Below are 20,634 nucleotides of genomic sequence, written 5' to 3' on the forward strand. Positions count from 1 at the left end.
AAAATATACAAAATAGTACAAAATTCAAATTTAAAAATGTCGCACCACAACTAAATTTCAAAATGATCCTTCTGCATTTATTTAAATAATAAAAATTTTCTCGGTGGTACAAAAATTACAAAATTATAAGCTTGTTAAAATTTAAATTTGAAAATATCAATTCAAATACAAATATTCAAAGTAGCTAAGTTTTTAAAATGGCTCTCCTTCGTTTATTAAATATACAATTTTGAGGGGTACAAAAGCTAGTTAAATTCTGAATAAAAATTCACACTACAACATTTTAAAATAATCTTTTTTTGCTTATTTGAATGGTATATCTTTTCTGTTGGTACAAAAGGTACAAAATTCTAAACTCGTTAAAATTCAAATTTTAAAAAAAGTCGCACTATTAAAATTGGTCTACAAGTTTTTGAAATGACACTCGTTCTTACTTAAATGGTACATTTTTTTATTTTGATACAAAAATGGTATAACATATTGAGCTAGTTAAAATGGCCCTTCGCTTATTTAAATCATACATTTTGTTTCGTTGGTACAGAAATACATAAAATATATACAAAATTCAAATTTAAAAATGTTGCACCACAACTAAATTTTAAAACGACTAACCTTCGCTTACTTAAATAGTACAAATTTTCTTAATGGTAGAAAATAATACAAGATTCAAATTTGAAAATGTCGCATTACAAATATTCAAAGAATCTAAATTTTTAAAACGGCTCTGCTTCGTTTATTAAATAGTACAAAAGCTAGTTAAATTTTGAAATATCCCATTTTTGCTTATTTGAATGCTACAAATTTTTCTCGTTGGTACAAAAATTTATATAAATTTATTAAAAAAATAGAACAAAATTTTAAGGTACTTAAAATTTAAATTTGAAAATGTTACACTACAACTAACTGGTCCCATATTTAAGCAACGTCCAAGTATGGGACGTTAGGGGTCATCCTTCGTAGGGAAGCCAATTGTACTGGATACATCTTGCGAAGAAATTGTCTTCTTCATACCGTCATAAAAGGAAAGATAGAAAGAAAGCGAGGAGCAGGAAGAACAGAACTGGTCGATGAATTGAGAAACAGAAGAAAATATTGGGAGTTATACGAGGATTCTGAGGATGAAAAACGTGGAAGAAACATTTCCAGGCTAAAATTTAAAATTGAAAAAAAAAAAACTCTTTAGTCCCACGACTTGCCGAGAGGCAGACTACTTAATAATAATAATAATAATAATAATAATAATAATAATAATAATAATAATAATAGGGGCATAAGTCGCATTGGTTGCTATGTAAATTTCATAGTCCTGCTTTATTTATTATAGAAAAATGGTTCATGAGTCAATCTATACAAAGTGGTCCAGAGGTGGTTGCTCGACCATCTTCACATTATCATATGAATGGCGGCCATCTTTGTTATCGGTGGAGTGTCATTTTTTGCATTTGCAAGCGTTTACGAAAACTACAATTGCTTAGGGTGTATGTATCAGACGAACAAAACAAAAACAAATATTTACAGGAGAGACTGAGGTACACGGAAAACATACTCTTGCTTCTAAATAAATATGTAGTGTTGCAAACCAATATATGAAATCACTAGAAAAAGTACAGAAAATTACACTTTTAAAGAGGCTGTATTTTGGAATGACATAAAGTGGGGGATTCATAAGTTCTATGCTGAATAGTATTGTATGTAAAGAGTCTGCAGCAATATCTACACCTATGATACTATGGTGGTGGTGATTTATGGAGAAAAAAGTGAAGACATGGTAAAAACACGAAAAAAGCACGCGCGTGACGATGGTCGTAGCCCGGAAAAATTTATGTTTTGATATGTTTCATGGTATATCTCAAAAACTAGGCATGGTTCAGCAATTAGGCCCGCTTCTGTTTGTGTTCAGTTGTGCAAAATCTTGTGAGTGGCGTTTGTTCCATCTTTATAGCTACATGATCATTGCCAATTTATCTTGACCATCCGCTATAACAGACAAACCAAAAGAGAGGGAAATGCGGAACTTTGCACGAGGCAAGTAAAAGGAGGGGGGCATCTATGTATGTATGTATTAAACAGAAAGATCCAACAAACGATGTTGCCAACCCAATAAAAAGTTCTATTTTTTCAAATGGCACTACGTCAGATTATTACATATTTCAAATCAACGTATCAAACGTAAACTTAAAATATCACTTTTATTATTCAGTGTTGCAAACTAAGGATGTTATAGTATCAGAAACATTGAAAGTTCGGAAGCCTCTAACGCAAATGCAGCATAACGGATGCACAGGATAATACACGTCGAAAGTACTTTAGAGTTGGAAACCAATGTCATGGTATGACTTGTTTCGAATGAAAGAAACGAAGTTACCAGGGCTTGAAATTTTATTTATTTATTTTTTTAAAAGCCTTAATTTCGGAAAAATGCTGAGATAAGTATCATATCTAGTTACTTGTATGGTTTGTAATAGACGTGTAAATTATTTTGCCTTTTACAGCACTTCGATATCTCAAACACTTCCGGAGATATCATAAACATTGCTGAAGTTTGCAACACTGCTTAAATCGTGTGATTGCGATAACTTGTAATTAAAGCTACTAAAAGCTTATGCTGTAATTCTATAGAAGAGAAGGGAAACAATAATCATTTTAAATGTTTTCCACAAATACGCCATTTTCAGCAGGATAGGATAGATCAGTGTAACGCAACCTTGTGAACACATTAACTTCCGTAACTGGGGTTGGATTTCAATGATACTTTGCTCATACATTAAGTGTCTTAAAACCGCGGTCTGGTTCGTCGTGGGTGCAAGGGTGCAACCCTCTTACCATATAGAAGCGTCACTGATGATCGAGCTAGAAAAACGGTACGAAGGCCATTCGCAAGCTTTGCACAACTGAACACAAATAAAAGCGGTCCTAAGTGCTGAACCAGGCGTAGTTTTTGAGATCTAGCATAAAACATCAAAACATTTAAATTTTTCCGGGCTACGACCATCGTCACGCGCGTGCTTTCTTTCTATTTTTATCATGTCCTCAGTTTTTTCTCCATGTAATATCAGTCACGATTTTTTTTGCAATAGTTTAGAATAGAATAGAATATAATATTTTATTGTCATTGAGCTTTACAAGCAATAGACAACGTCCGAATGAGATATACATATAGATACAGATATATAAAAAAAAATCATTGCATAGAGACAATCAATTATTGGTTAATTTTATAATGAACAACCTAATAATATTTGAAATAAAGTGCCACTGCAAATTAGGACACAATGTTTTGACATTCACTATACTCTTGAATCGAGTAAAATGGATTCGTTACTAACCAATCATATAACTTTTTCTTATAGACCTTAAATGGCAGTTGTTGTACGGAGGATGTTAGTTTATTAAACAGCTTTGGTGCTATAACTAAATAACTATTTTTGATCTTCGATAATCTAGTGAAGGGTATATCAATTTTCTTACACAATCTAGTATTATATGTATGTACTTCATCCCTGAATGTCATATTTGCGAGGTTTTGCTTAGTGTAAAGTAGCACTTGATAAATATATACATTAACTACTGTCATTATCTTAAGCCTGATAAATAGTGGTTTACAGTGTTCTTTATCATGTGTTCCAATAATAATCCTGATAGCTTTCTTTTGCAAAACTAGGACATCATGTGCTTGGCTACTGTTACCCCAAAGCAAAATCCCATATCCAATAATTCACATACAAAATTACTTCGTGGCCTAAGCAGTAATTTTCAACACTTTGTCCTCATGAGACATTACGCCCCAAACTTGGCACCAAAATCACAACCTTCAACTTTCGGACCCTCATAAATCATCACCACCACAGTATCATAAGTGTGGATATTTCTGCAGAACTCTTTACACATTATACACCACAAAACTTCTGAATCCCCCACTTTATGCCATTCCAAATTACAGACCCTTTAAAAGTGTAATTTTCTGTAGTTTTTCTGGCGATTTCATGTATTGGTTTTGTAATGCTGCATATTTATTTAAAGGCAAGAGTATATATTCTCCGTGTACCTCGGTCTCTCCTCTAAACATTTGTTTTTGTTTGATGTTCGTCTGATTCATACGTCCAGAGCAACTCTAGTTTTCGTAAACCCTTGCAAATGCAAAAATTGACACTCCACTGACAACAAAGATGACCGTCATTCAAGAACATTTGTACATACGACAACGTGAATGATGTTATTGACCTTCTTATATACAAGGTTCATCACACTCCAATTTCTATAATTTTCAGAGATGGTCAAGCAACGATATTTGATATCTTTGGACCATTTCAGATGGATTGATTGTCATAGCCTTTTATAAAATGGTTTACTATGTGGGTTACATCAAATATAGAAGGTAACCACTTTTCAATGCCCTCATTTTAAATATAAAAACAAAATCTTTATATATTGCACCATTTACGAGAATATATTTGTAGGGGTTAAAAAACAAGCCATACTCTTTCTTGTGTAATTTTTGCTATAATAAAGGTGAAAAAAGGCCATAAAAGAGAACACAAGCGCCGTTCATGTGACCTCACTGTACGGTTATGTTAGACTTTTCTTGAGTAATTCTGCTATGTTGAATAAAATTAGACAAAAGTGCCGTCAAATATAATATTCGTAATTAGCATATTCGGAAACCCCTATATACAAAGTTTTATGCAAATTGGTTAGCATTTTTATAAAAGGGCATATTCCACATGAACTATAAAGCTTAGGTAAAAACAAATACAATATTCGGAATCAGCATATTCGAAAACCTCTATATACTGAGTTTCATGCAAGTCCTGTATAAAATAAGAGTCAAAAAAGGTGTCGTAATATAAGACCTAGATAAAAAAAACAAAAAAACAAATATGATATTCGTAATCAGCGTGTTCAAAAACCCCTATATACTGAGTTTCATGCAAATCGGTTAAAATTGTTATCAAAGGGCGTATTTCACATAAACTAATATAATATTCGCAATCAGCATGTTCGAAAACCCCTATATACTGAGTTTCATGCAAGCCCTGTATAAAATAAGAGTTTAAAAAAAGTGTCGTAAAAGAGAACAACTTATAACCTTTCTTGTGTAAGTTCTACTATGTTATATAGGGGTAAAAATTAAAATTTTGTGTTAATTGATATGTTACATAGGGGCTGGAATGTGTGTTTGTAGCCTAAACTCTATGTAATTTCTGCTATACCGTATAACATATGAGTTGGTAAAAAAAAAAATGGGTTTACGAATACGTGTTCGTTGCCTAATTGTGTGTAAGTTCTGCTATATCAGATAAAAGTTGGAATCTGTGTTCGTAGCCTAGACTATAAAATTTCTGCCTGTCATAGACTTACAGAGGGGTTGAAAAATGTGCTTGTTCCCTTTTACGAAATACTGCATGTAGTTGGAATATGTTAAACAGGAATTGGGAAAATGTGCCGCTATGTTAAATAGGGGTTGTAATATGTGTCCATAGTCTTATGTATTCTCTGCTATGTTAAACACAATGCTTATGGCCTTTCTTTTATAATCTCTGCTATGTTATATAAGGGTTGAAATAAAGATCCACAAAAGAGAACAGGTACAATACCATTATTCTCTGCTATGTGTTCAGAGTCTTATATATTCTCTGTTATGTTAAAAATAATGCTTGTAGCCTTTCTTGTGTAATTTTTGCTGTTAAATAGGGGTTGAAAAAGGGGCCATAAAAGAGAACGAGTACACCTCCATACTCTTTTATCAGCATAAAAAAGGTCTTAAAAGAGAACGAGTTTTACGGGGTACTCATTTTTCCATACCTGGATGATACGTGTGACACAGCATATCGTGCGTCCCTGAAAAATCAGACTACTTGGTATCAGGCCGGACTGGGAAAAGTGTTGTGTTAGTGGGGCCCATACTACTCCGATATTTTAATTGTGCAAAGTTGGATTTTTAAACAGCTGTATCCATTGTATGATTTGTGTCAACGGCTAATACTCTTCAATAGGTATCTAGTTCAACATGATTATGGTATTGACTGGAACGATGGCGATTACTCTGTTACCTACTATACTGAAACAATATTGTGTTAATACATGTACATTGTATACTTATGGTAAGACACGTCAGGAATACCTTCAACAACTATTAGAACGGACTGTAATGAATTTAGAAGATTTCCAATGGCCAAAAGCTTCTTCCTTGGGATTTCATGTATATTCTTTGCTTAACTAAAGCAGAGATTTGGACAGTTTAAGTGTTGTGTACGCGAAGCTTATCACATGGCGAATACATAAGGGTCTATGGATATATATTTTGTATTGAAATCCAAATTGGGCAGCGTATGTTCCATCAAAAATAAAAAGAAGAAGAAAGTAAGGACGAAAGAGACTAATAAAGATGTATACCCATCAATTATTACAACTGTTACTAAACATCTGTATTATTGGCGTTGTATTAAATGTGAGTAAGATTTATCCTATTGATCGTTTCCCTATACTTGTCCAACACCCAGTGGAATTAATTATTAATTTAGACAAGTCTGATTCACCTGTCAGCCGTCAGGTCACGATCTATATCAATGAAAATAAACAAGAATATTATTTTGATTCTTTGGCACTAGATGTGCCTAAACTAATTCACCAGTTCCTACAAGGGAGTTGTAAACTCTATTTGGTAAATACTATGTAAGTTCAAGATAAAAATTGTATATCAATAATTTAATATTATGCTGTTTCTATTACCTACATTAATATATACATATGCCAATTAACATCTGATGAAGATAACGTTATATTACTGAAACTGTTACGACTTATTTTAATTTAATAAAGAAGTACATACTCTGGTCAGAAAAATATTAACTATTTAAATAAAAATTTCTCGGACGTGTGGATATTTTGTATTATATTTTCTATACTGTATAAGACGTGGTTATTAATTTGAAAATTGTTTTGCAATGTTTAATCACAAAAACTTAAAAGTTTATGATAAGCTTCTTACCAAACATGTACAACACAAAATGAAAAAGAAAAACGTAATGGTTTATAGGTTTTCTTCCATATTTTTGTAGTTCTTAAAATACTTTTTAAATAAATATTTATATACTATTTTTATACTATTTTTAAAAATCATGTTTTATTTCCTAAATGAAACCCACAAAATATCTATAAAAATGGTTTCTTACATTATTTAATGTTACAGTGAAAACATTAAACTTGATAGGCCATTAGTAAGAGTTGTGAATCTCTCTTTTCTCCACCAGGTTATGAAATGAATAGATTTCATTACAAACGTTACATTGTAATTCTGCTAATGATGAACAACCTTCTGGTTCTAGATTCACAACATTTGCTAGTGCAAAGATTGTCTTAATCCAAGTGGGTTTCTCGGCACTTTTACAAAAAAGTTTACATCTGGTGCACAGAAATCGTACATAATATTATGAATATGTGATATGACAAGCCATGCAAATCTTTTGTAAGCCAATCAATTTGTTTTTGACAACCTATTGGTAAATCGATATTCACATGGTAATTTTAATAAACACTACAAATCTAATACATCCTCACACGCAGTAAGACAACATTCATGTATCACAAATTTTTTCGGGAAAATCTCAGAGCCCTGAATACGTAAATATAAATTTTACGGCAAACTTAAATTTCACACGAACGTTCCATGACAACTGGAATAAGTTGTCCAATAAATTCAGTACTTTTTTTTAACATTCACCAGTTTTTAACAAAGTTTGTGATTGAAATTTTACGATACTGTTCATGAAAGATTTCAGAGTTCTACCAAAGTCTTATCGTTCAAGAAGTGCCTTTTTGAGAAATGTTCCATACCATTTAATGGATTTGCGTGTAAATATACACTTATTGTTTCTAACACACAAGTTTCACTAATGTTCTCCAGAATTCTCACTATCACAATACATGATTACCACTTGATTAACAATAAAACAGAAAAATCAATAATCAACGTAGTAAAATGAAAAAGTGTCCACCTTCACCACATTCTGCATTATCTTCCATAGTCTTGATCCAACCAAATTTTTTCAAGTAGATCTATATTCAAACATCCATACAAGATCCTGAAAACGTTCGATAAAGCTCCACATCATCCCAAAGGGATATCCACGCTTTCTTCTATATATTGCTCATAATTCATCGCGCACTTTAACTTTTGTTATCGTATCTATTGCTTTGCGTTCAAGAGATTTCGTAGCCCAAACTGTACAGCAATGCTTCCATTCACTGGCATCACCAAAACCACAAGGAAAGCAAATACGATGTCGTCCGGTTTTCAATATCCAATACAGTCTTTAATGCAATTCCTCTGTACACTCGCCCGCTAAATTAACAAATTCCTCCAGTGCCCAGTTCTGAACCGGGAATTACTTACTGTCGGTGATGATGCTGGGGAATATTCTTCTATTTCTTGATTCATATTCACTACATTTTCTTCCCTCAATACATCAGGTGACGGGAGAATTCTGTTCCAGACTCCAGAGGTTGTGTGCTCACCACCAACGAAGATAAATCTTCTGTTCCCGGTAAAGATGCCAAAGGTTCCTATTGGGGCAGGGCAACTCTGTTCCCTGTGGTGGAATTTGCGTGCTCCCCGCCGTCAAGGCTGAAGACTCTGTCCCCGGCAAAGATGTTACGGGTTCCAATGATGAAGACTGTGAGATCAATAATTAAAGTGTCATTTCTCGTACTTAAATCCAAAGGCTTCGGAGATAATGTTAAATTCATATAAAAAACAATCAAACTCGAAGGAAACAACTATAAATCCTCTTCACTAACACATCTTATACTAAAAACAGAGCCTTTTTAAATGTTCATTCCATCACGTGATACATCAATTCTAGAAATCTCCATTCCGCAGACGTTAATCCAGTTGAATTTCGTAACCAAATTATATTTTCTCGTACCCATTCAGTTTTCATCAAAGTCAACCAGATACTTAATCAAAAACCTCATTAAAATTCCTTTCCATATTTCATTTGCTTATGCAGGCATACACATCTAACTCATTACTCTCTGTCACATTTTGTCTACTGGATACTATTCAAATTCCACTTTCTAATAACAGAAAAAAAAAAAAAAAACACACATTAACATTCTCTTTTTAAAATTACATCTATTCTACATGTAGCCGACACATCCAATTCATTATCCCTATAAAACATTAATTTCGCTGTGAAAATTTTACACTCTTCTTAAACAACCGTCTTTTTAAAAATTAAATGTACTCTAACTCTATGGCCTATGGAACCCGGAGGTTCAGTGCCGCGTTCACAAAAGCTCTCCACTGACTTCTATCCTTAGCTAATTGCATCCAGTTTCTACTTTGTATTCCTATCTCTGCGAGATCCATCTTAATATTGTCCTCCCATCTGCGCCTAGGTCTTCCTAATGGTCGTTTTCCTATGGGTCTACCAGTCAAGACTTTGAAAGCGTTTCTACTTTCTTCCATTCTAGCTACATGACCTGCCCACCTAAGCCTCCTAGACTTGACGACCCTAACAATGTTGGGTAAACCGTATAAACTATGTAGTTCCTCGTTATGAAGCTTCCGCCATTCCCCATTCTCGTTCCTCTTGGGTCCGAATATTCTTCTCAGGATCCTGTTCTCAAATACTTTCAGTCTATGTTCTTCCCTCAGAGTAAGCGACCATGTTTCACAACCATACAGAACAACAGGCATGATTATCGTTTTATATATTTTAAGCTTCAAATTCCTCGACAGAATTCGCGACGACAAGAGATTTTGAACCGAATAGTAACACGAATTCCCTGCTTTTAGTCGACATTTAATTTCTTCGTGAATATGATTTTCGTCTGTTAATATTGATCCTAAATATTTGAAAGTATCCACTTTATCAAAAGTATTATTTAATATTTTAACGCCTCCACAATTTGCCGTATTACGGTCCCGACGCACTTCCATGTATTTAGTTTTCTCTGCATTTACTTCTAAACCCATGTCCCTGCAAGCGTTTAATAAGATCTCTGCATTTATTTCTACTGTTCTCCTATCATCCCCTATTAAATTTACATCATCAGCATATGCCATAACCTGGTGAATGCCGTTCAACTCTAGGCCCTGGTTGCTATCTTTGATTTTCCTTATGGCGTATTCCAGCACAAAGTTAAATAATAATGGCGACAACGCATCTCCTTGTTTCAGACCATTTTCGACGTGGAAGCTCGTGGACAAAAATTTTCCTACCCGGACTTTACTTTGGGATTCACTTAAACATATCTTAATTAATCTAATTAGCTTTCTCGGTATTCCAAGTTCTGTAAGAACGTTGTATAATGTTTCTCTCCTAACGGAGTCGTAAGCCTTTCTAAAATCAATAAATAGTTGATGTACCGGGGTATTGTATTCCCACTTCTTTTCGAGTATTTGGCGAATGGTAAATATTTGGTCGATAGTTGATCGATTTCGTCTAAATCCGCACTGATAATCTCCAATAATTTCATCTGCGTATGGAGTCAATCTTGCTAACAGAATATTTGAAAGGATTTTATAGGATGTTGACAGAAGAGAAATACCTCGATAATTATTACAGTCAGTTTTGTCGCCTTTCTTGTGAATTGGAACAATGATTGATTCTTTCCACTCTTGTGGCAATTCTTCCTTGTTCCAGATAAGGAGAATGAGTTTGTGTATCTTGTTCCACAATTTTTCGCCTCCAGCTAAAATTAACTCAGCCGGAATTTCATCTACACCCGGAGATTTGTGTTTCTTCAATTTCTTTATAGCGGCTTCCACTTCTATTCGATTGGGTTCTGGAATATACGGTTCTGCGGTGTGTATCTCCTTTTCTCCACGCACATTAGTTTTTGGCTGCGTGTTCAGCAAATCGTCAAAGAAATCTTTCCATCTATTTAAGAGGCTATCCGTATCGGTGAGAACTGTTCCATCAGATTTCTTTAATATATAAGCACGAGGTTGATAGCCTTTCTTAAATTCGCTGATCCCCTTATACATGTCCCGAATATTTTTATTTTTACTATTATCTTGAAGTTCCTTAATTTTAGCTTTCAAAAAATCCCGTTTCTTTGTTCTAAAAGTTTTGGAAGTTTCCCGCCTGGTATCTGCGAAATTTTGTGTAGTTGTTTCATTCGGATTTTGTAGCCACCGTAATTTTGCCTGTTTTCTCTTCTCTGTTAGTTTAATGCATTCTTGGTCGAACCATGGTTTGTTCCTACGTATTTCCGCGTGTCCCAATTTTTCTATTGCTGAACTTTTAATGCTATCTCTAATTTCAATCCAAGTATCCTCAACACTAGTGCACTCCGAGTCTTCTAAAACCGCGAATCTATTCGAAACTTCAATCTGGTATTCCTCTCTTACCTGGCTCTCTTCTAATTTCTTTAAATTAAATCTCTCCGTTTTCGGACATTGAATATTACCTTTATTCACCGATAATCTCTCCCGCATTATCGCTACTACCAGGTAGTGATCAGTGTCACAATCAGCCCCTCTAAACGACCGGACGTCAATTATGCTAGATTGTCTTCTTCTATCTACTAAAACGTGATCAATTTGATTATGTGTTTTTCCGTCTGGTGATGTCCAAGTGTATTTATGAACGTCGCGATGTGGGAATTTTGTACTCTTCACGATTAGGTTTTTGGATGTTGCAAAGTTCACGAGTCTAACACCGTTGTCATTACTTTCCTTATGCAAACTTTCGTTCCCTATAATCGGTTTGAAAATATCCTCTCGTCCTACCTTCGCATTGAAATCCCCTAATAGAATCTTCATATGGTATCGCGGGAGTTGGTCAAATATCCGTTCCACTTCTTCGTAAAAACTATCTTTTATATCGTCACCCTTATCTTCAGTTGGAGCATGTACATTTAAAACAATAATATCACACCACCGTCCCTTAAGAGTAATAAAAGAAAGTCTGTCAGTAACAAATTCAACCCGTTTAATTGCTGGTAATATTCGTTTGTGAACGAAAAACCCTGTTCCTAACTGGTGATTTTTATTTCCTTCCCCGTAAAAAAACGTAAAATTTCCGGAATTCTCAGATCCACTTCCTTCCCACCTAACTTCCTGAACTCCTACTACGTCCATCCTGTATTTCTCTAACTCGCTCGTTACAGATTTTAACGCGCCTGCCCTATAAAGACTTCTAATATTCCATGTTCCAAATCTCATGTCCATTTTCTTTTGCTGATGTCGTGCCAAGTTATCAGTCCTTGTCCGAGGCTTTTGTGAATGTTTCTGAACAAGTACCTTTTTTTACAGGATGAGGGTGTTAGCCTTACCCAAACCCCCAAGCTGGAGGACCACTCCTAGTCGTCTGTCCGCGACTGCTTATTCAGTATATTCGCAGCTAACCTCTATATCTAGAGGCCTTCTCCTCGATCCGCAAGGACCTCCCGTCTGCTCAATACTACATCATTATAGACAAACTCAAGGATGTAAGATTGTCGACCAAATGCATAACAATAAAGTAGGTCTACAAATATGTCATAATTAGACAGAAAATTCCTTTTATTACGAGAGCAATTAATAAGAAAGGATTTTTGAAATGTGTATGGTAAGGGAGGTAAACGCGGAAAGATACTCAAATTTTTTATCCAGAACAGAATATCACAAAAATAAATGAATTAGGGAGATGAAACTCGATATAAAATTCCTTATTAAAAATAAGTGGACCCATGTCCTAGCGTTTCTTTTTAAAATTCTTTTTAAGAGTAAAGAGACATTTTCTATAATTTTTTCCTCCGTATTGAAAGCAATGCTGTCTGTTGTTTATGATCGCATGACGAAAAAATGAATGAAAACTTTCAAATTAATTTTAGAACATATTTGGTATCTACCTCGAGCTAGGTTTCAACCACTACTTTGATTAAAGGGTGTATCTCAAAGAGGTATGGGGTTCTAAATTAATTAGGTACATAGAGTATATCATTAGCCTCTCAAGTTAGAAAAATGAAATACGTATATGAACACTTCAGTACAAATAAGTGGACACGTGAACCAACCTCTCCCAAAATTTCAGGTTCAAGGGAATGGAAGATGCAATTTCTATATTTTTTTGTCACGTTGGTAAAGACGCTCTCTGTTGTTTGTGATCGCATCCCATTTGAAATGAATCCAGGAATATAACATCTCTCTCAAGATTTTTCTCACGTCACACTGATTAAGGTACGTATCCCAATGGGAGTATATGGGTTCGAAATATACGCCAAAAACACAGTATGTTATGGGCCTTTATAATTACACTATTATTGAAATGTATATCTTAATGGGAAAAGAAGTTCAAATACTTTCCATAAATTATTCTCTCCCCTGTAAAGAACGAACATTTTAGCTAACTTCCTACTAAAGCTTTAGGGACAAAAGTGCTTGTTAGATTTGCTATTTATCCTTTCGTTTATAATACAAAATACAAAAACTACGTATATGTACAATGTATGTAATAATTCGAAATGTTAAACTGAAATATATTTTAATGGTTAAAAGCTTGTTCTATTCTATTACATTTTATAGAACAATATGATTTTATTTAAATACACCCTCCACTTATAGTTTCCATATAATGCATTTTCAGATAAATAAAATATTTCAAAATATGTAACTTCATAAAACAACTATAGCTACAAAGTTTAACAATAGAAAGTTGCCATAAGCCACAATAAAGCTTTTTCCATCTTTTGCAGGCACTCTTTGTGATTTAGCGTATTTTTTATTCGACAATTATCAACTACACCTTGCTATGGAATCGCTCGTTACACCCTAGAGCAATAAAACCTAGAAAGTAGTCAAGTTTGTTAGTTTCTGTTGTAGAAGATGCTTTGGGCATAAAAAAAAGTCTCTCTTTTTGTAGATTATCTCTTCATAAAATGCTGTTTTCTTCTGACATATCATCAACCGTTAATACCCTGTTCCTTTACTTTACTTTTTCTTTTTAAAAAATCGCAGGTCATTGGGAGGTTCAAAGCACCGTTCTTGGGTTTATCATTTTCGTATTTTCCACGCAGTTTACCATTCGAATATTTTATCATTGAATGTGTGTTAAAGCAATTATTTAAGGGTTTGCTCCATATACATGGAAACCCATGTTACGATGTTATTATTACAATACTGCACTATTGTGAATAAGATAATTTCATGATAGAAAAAAATTTTAAAAAAGAATTTATGAAAGAATGTTAAATTGGGATGATTACAGGATTGGAAATTATATTTTAATTTCTTAAAAGTTATGCATTGGATTAAGTTCTGCAATGAAAAAAAAAGTGTAGATTCACCAATATGAGACAATTAAACAAATAAAGCTACCTAAACATATATAATGAATGCAATTATTTAGTGTGAAGTGAAATAAATACACATATATATAAGCTACTGAACTTCTAATAAGAAATGCTGTTGTAAAAACCTTATTTTCTTTCAGGTGTCAGATACTATTAATTTAAAATGCGTAAGGGTTATTTTAATATAATGAAACATCAGCATTATTTTTGCATCAGCATTTTAAATATTCCAATTTCTAACTCCTGCCAAAATATAGAACTACCATGAAATTTAGTCTAAAATAGTTTTCTTTGGGTCTAATTTAAATACAGAAGAATATTTTTCTTTTGTTTTAAGTCTCATGTTTATGCACCGAGTTTAAAGATGATGGTGGTAATGAGATGGAAGGTAATGGTAGAATGAAGAAAGTAGTACGTCTGATGAGGATCTTGGCTAGAAGATCGAAATGTCACGTGTAAATGTGTTTTTATATTAAATAAGTGCAGTCTTGTTCAGCAGTGTGTTTATTTTTCTGATTTTATTCGCAAGACGTTGACTATGAGTGTGTGTCAGAAGAAAGTAGGAGGAAACGGAAGAACTCTGAGAACATTCATGTTCATCGTGTTTGTCCACTACGAAATCTACATACCTCACGCACCAGAGATAGAAATAATAAATAAATCATTATACATTTTATAAAGATACATAATTGTAAAGATTCTTTTCATAAGTTACTTCCTGACAGAGATGACCACTTTGACCTAACCTCACGCTCACAAACTCATTTCGACCTCACGCTCACCTCACCAGTCTGACCTCACGCTCACATAACCAGTTTGACCTCACGCTCACCTCACTAGTCTGACCTCACATTCATTCAACCTCACGCTCATCTCACCTCACAGGTTGTAAAATAGCTTTTCCCGCAATTGAAAAAGTGCAATGAAAGTTTATTTTCCAGCAGGACAGAGTACCTTTATAATGGTATCGTAATCGGAGGTAACTCAACAGGTTACTAAATCAATGGATATGGCGAACTGACTGCGAGAATCAGGTTATGCTTGGAATACTGGTCGACAGATATCATCCCGTGCAACTTTATCTTCTGGGATTATGTTAAGATCGAAATGTATCAGTCACCTTTAAATATTTCGCTGACCTTCGAGTACGCAGTTAAGAAGCATTTCATCTATTGACTGAGATATTGGAGGACTGCAGCAGGAATTCGGATTGTTGTATGCCGAATTACAAAAGGCACTCATATTGAGAATTTTAGACACAGAATGTATATTTTTTCTCTTTAATTTAGCGTAATTTGCAAGTCATTTGTAAGTTATTGCACTTAGAAATCGACAAGATCATTTACAGTAGCACTGCATTTTACGGGTTGAGTTTAAGGTGTTCCAAGATAAAATTGCTATCGAAAATATACCACATTTTGAATTCGGACATTTCACAAGATGCAGATTACAATAAATACTTTTGGGATACGTTGTGTTCGGCTTTGTCGATGGATTGAACATAGGAAAACTGAGGTTCGTAAATTTAGTAGAAGATATATCCGAAGCGTAAGTTTTACCCTAAAGAAATGAAATGAAATATTTAAATTTAACAGCCCATGATTGTGTCCTTCAGGCTGGAGGAGACGAATGACGATGAAAATGAATGATTATGAAAGAATTGATTGAATGACAATGTGAGAGGAAAGGGAAGATTTCTAAAAAAACCAAGGACACGAGTTTTCCACCACAAACTCGCATGATCTGAAATCGAACCAGGGACTTCTTGCACTAGAAGTGTGCGCTCTATCACTAAGGATTCGTACCCCTATGGATTTATCCTAGTTATGTTTGTATCATAGTCTATTCATTGTATATCCATGTACAAGGAAGGGAGAGGGAGAAGATCCACAGTTGTTAATCCTGACGTTAGTACCACAGTTACAGAAGTTACAGTGAAGAATATGAGTGGTGAAGGAATTAACAGAATAAGATAAAGATGTTTAACATAGTAAGACTGGTGAAGTTTTGGCAGTATAATACTAAATGCTCTAGAAGGGTTTCATGCGAATGGCAGTTCCCAGGAATTCTCCGAACTTTCATATTCTCGTCTAGGAAGCTGACGGTGTAGCTTTAAAATATAACGAAAAGAATTTAACAGGACATTTCAACATATTACAAGTCTCCGCTTGCGGACTGGCGCTTACTTTCGAAAGTTATAAACTGAAGTTATTAGGTCCATTAACAACGATGTTCTTGTTTTCGAGGATCCAGATGTATCCTGAAGAAGTCTTTAAGGTACTTCACGAGAAAGTACAATGCTGATATGTAAGGCCTTCACATCTATGAAGGATAAAATTATGTTAGGTAGTAATGGATCTGTTTTATAAGCAGAAGGTGCTTATAGTCCAGTCAACGAAGGCCAAAAAACCCTGATTACAAAAAACAAATCGTGTAGTTCTGAAATTTGGCACAATTGTTGGGGGAAGTGTCTTAAACAACATACTAAAAGTCCCCGTGGGTGAGGGGTCGGCAACAAGGTGGGGGAGAGATTTAATCCTTTTAACGATGGGATTTTTCCAGGAGTTTGGAGTCTTTGTTAAGTAGCTACTGCGTTAGCACTACTCACCCGCATTGCATGATTAGTACATCATTCTCTTCAAAACAAGGCAATCTGCTAAATGGAACCTTGTCCATGGCCCTATGACATACACGGAGAGGGAAATTTGTTTTTAAAAAATCGGGAAAATTTTCTTTAAAAATCCCTTTGTAGGAGTTTAGGGCCTTCTAGAGCAGCCCTGGGTAAGAGCACGCGGCCTTAACGTACCCTGGAAAATACATTAGGGTATTGATGATAGTTTTGCATAAAACAATTCCCATATATTTGATATTCACCTGGCTGGAAAAAAGTATTTCCCTATCCTATTTGATTATATACGAACAGGGGAAAAAATAGGATCTAAACTTTCTGGACAAGGTACTTTTTATTCGAATTGTGTGGTTAGTATGTCGTTCTCTTTAGAATAAAGAAAGCTTTCAAACGCAATATTGTCCATGCCCCTATGCAGTGGCGTCGCCAGGCCCTTTTTAGAGAGGTTTTAGCCCCTCAAATCAGATCTCAAGCCCCCCCCCCTACAAAAAAGAACTCTTAAATAATTGTTCGTGTTATATTGAGCAAAGACATGTACGAAAAAAGAACACTCTTAGTTTTTCTCGGATTAAAATTACAATTACAAAAAACTCCTAAAATGAGCGTATTATTTCCAAATAAAGAGCAAAAGTCGTGTTTTATAAAACAAGCGTGTCTATTTACTCTTTTGAGAAGTCAAAGCAACTATTATTATATTAATATAAGGGAATGAGATATAGTTCAAGATCCCTCAAAGCATAAGCAGAATATCTGGCGACACCATTGCCTCTATGACGTACAGGGAAAATTAAAAAAAAAAAAAACGGAGAATATTTATGAAAGTCTTTTTGGATTTTGAAGCCCCCTAGGATGGCCCTGAGTGAGAATGTGCGGTGCTAGTGTTTTCTAAAAAACACGTTTATATTAGGTATTGGTAATGTTCTTGCACTCTACAATCAGCAAGAATTTTCCTCTTCTTTGCAACCCGCCAAATCAAGCACGGCAAGAGCGTCCAAACAATGAGTGAAGCAGACGATGCGACTGCAGAGCCACGCACGGAATACTCCATAAAGTTTTATACGTTTCAGCTTGCATTACAGCGAGATCAGTTGTTTCGAGCGTGTGTTAACTGGCGTTGTGTGTATGTGGTTAGTTTTCTTATGTTATCGTACTAATGTACTGTATTTGCTGTTATATACTGATATTATGTGCAGTTACAATGGCTGAAAAGTGTTTAATATGTACAGAAGATGTAGTGAACGATGGGTGTTATTTAGGAGTAAAAGGGATAGAAGGATTAATGAAGGCTAGTATTGCTAGAAAAGATGGAAAACATGAACTTTTTAGAGTGAAGGAAAAAGTTGTTGTTCATGCTTCTTGCAGAAAATAGTACACGAGGCCTTAAACAATAGCAAGAGACTTGAAAGTAAATGTTTCACAGCAGGAGCCAGTAACATCGTGTTCTACTCCTTGTTTACGCTCATCCCAACTCAAATTTGATTTTAAAAATAAGTGCTTACTGTGTTGTGCTGAAACTACTGACGATGAATTTTACGCTAAACAGAGATTGTTTATAGCCGCTGCACCTACTGGTATAAAAAGAGGTCGACCTGAGAATCAAGCTGTTGCAGAAGCAATGGAAGGGATATACAGTTATCTAGAATGAAAGGATGATTGGCAGTTTACTCTAGATGAGCTAATGGAACAAATTTCAGGAGAGAAACCTACGCCAGCAATAATCAGACAAAAAATGAAGGAAAAATATGGAGACCGCGTTGTTTTCAGCAGTGTTCGCACACGAAAAACTGTTGTATGCTTTCGTGATACTTGTGAAAAAATCTTAAACGATAGCTGGTATACTTCACGGTGTAGTGATGAAAAAGCAGAGCGAGAAAGAATTGTTCAAACCGCTAGTGCAATATTTTTGCAGGATATGCAGTCAATGGCGTATGACACCACCGTTTTCCCGCCCAGTGACAATTTCTGCAGTGAAGCCGAAGAGATGGTGCCGCAGACTCTAAGGGTTCTCATGCATTCTCTTTTAGGAAGAAGAAAGGATAAAGAGAAAGTGACGAAGAAGTTAACAGCCATCTCCCATGCCATCATCTCAACCATTAGACCTCGATCGTTTCTATCTCCAATCCTGCATAACATCGCTCTGTTCATTCACAGAAAGTTTGGATCGAGAAACTTGGTGAATCTGCTGGTAGGCTTGGGATTCAGTGCATCGTATTATGATGCCCAACAATTGGAACTGTCGACCATCTACAATTCTACACAACCCATTCCTACAGGAACATTCTGTCAATATATTTTTGACAATGCAGATTTTAATGTTGCCACCCTTGATGGTTTGAACACTTTCCACAGCATGGGAGGTATCAAATGTATCACACCAGCTCGGGCTCTTCCTCCTGCAAACAAGATCAAAAGGCTGAAATTATCTCCTTCTACTGACGAGGTAGGAAAACTAGGTGTTGTGGAACTGCTGACATTTGAAAATGTGAAAAAGAACGCGTTACATAACATTATTGTTCAGGATTTGAACATTTTAAATCCCATTCCGTCTAATATATTTGAACCCAGCCTCCCAGATATATTATGGATGTCTGGTAAATGGCTGTATTCACTGCAAAACATCCCAGAAGTGCCAGTTATTCCAGAGTGGAAGGGATTCATGCAATTGGTTTGTGAATCGGTGAATTCTGATAAAAGTGCTGTGAAACCCCTTCCGTTCATAAATTTACCACCTAGCGATTTAAACACAGTATACACCGCTCTGAAGCTTGCTGCCAAAGATAGTCATGAGCAAGGTTCGAAAACTTGTTTTGTCACGTTCGATCAGCCTCTGTATATCAAGGCTCGACAAATCGTGGCTTCTTGTTCGGATGATCCTCTGTTTGGAACAATTATCGTGAGGTTGGGAGGATTTCATATGCTACTGTCCTATATGGGGTGTATAGGCCAGACAATGGCTGGAAGTGGACTGAAAGAGGTGTTATCCACAGTTTTTGCTCCTAATTCAGTTGATAAAATGTTGATTGGTCATGTTTATAGCAGAGCAGTTAGAGGGCATTTACTTGTACAGGCTGCTTTGGCTCGAATTATTCTGGATGATGCCAGTGTTTCATCAGAAGAGCAGGAGATGATCATCAACACATTGTGCATTCTAGAACAACTAACCTTGGATGAACTCAGAAAGAATGTTCACCTGACTTCACTTAAAAACAAACTAAAAAACGAGCTTGATTGTGTAAATAAAAATGGACCTACTGCAGCTTTGTGGGTGCAGTATTTTAATATGGTTTCCTTGATGAAGAAGTTCACTGTTGCGGAACGTTGTGGCGACTGGAATAGCCATTTGTCCTCTGTCCAGCAAATGATTTCGTTGTTCCATGCAAGTGGCCACTTTCAGTATGTAAAATGCGCCCATCTTTACGTGCAAGATATGCTTGAATTGGCAACTAACCATCCAGATGTGTTAGAAGACTTTGTAGAAAAGGGATATTTTACTATAAATAGAAGTGGTTCACCATGGGCAGGAGTTTGGTCTGACATGGTTATTGAGGAGACACTCATGCGCTCCATGAAAAGCTCTGGCGGACTGACACGAGGAAGAGGAATCAGCGATTCTGTGTTAGCAAAGTGGGTTGGTGGGTCACCTGCGGCTTCTGCCGTCTGTTCTTCATTGGAGGAATTTGCTGGAACAGTTTTTTCAAGTAGAGAGCAGTATGTTGATTTAC

General features: G+C 35.3%; 1 protein-coding gene across 1 annotated transcript in view; it reads right to left on the reverse strand.

The window, feature by feature from the left end:
* Positions 1 to 20,634, reverse strand: part of Men-b (NADP-dependent malic enzyme b, mitochondrial) — a 1,138,140-nt gene that overhangs the window by 494,950 nt on the left and 622,556 nt on the right. The gene's annotated exons all lie outside the window — the stretch shown is intronic.

Source organism: Thermobia domestica, chromosome 10, assembly GCF_964235325.1.
Source record: "Thermobia domestica chromosome 10, izTheDome1.hap1.1, whole genome shotgun sequence".
NCBI classification, from domain to species: Eukaryota; Metazoa; Arthropoda; class Insecta; order Zygentoma; family Lepismatidae; genus Thermobia; species Thermobia domestica.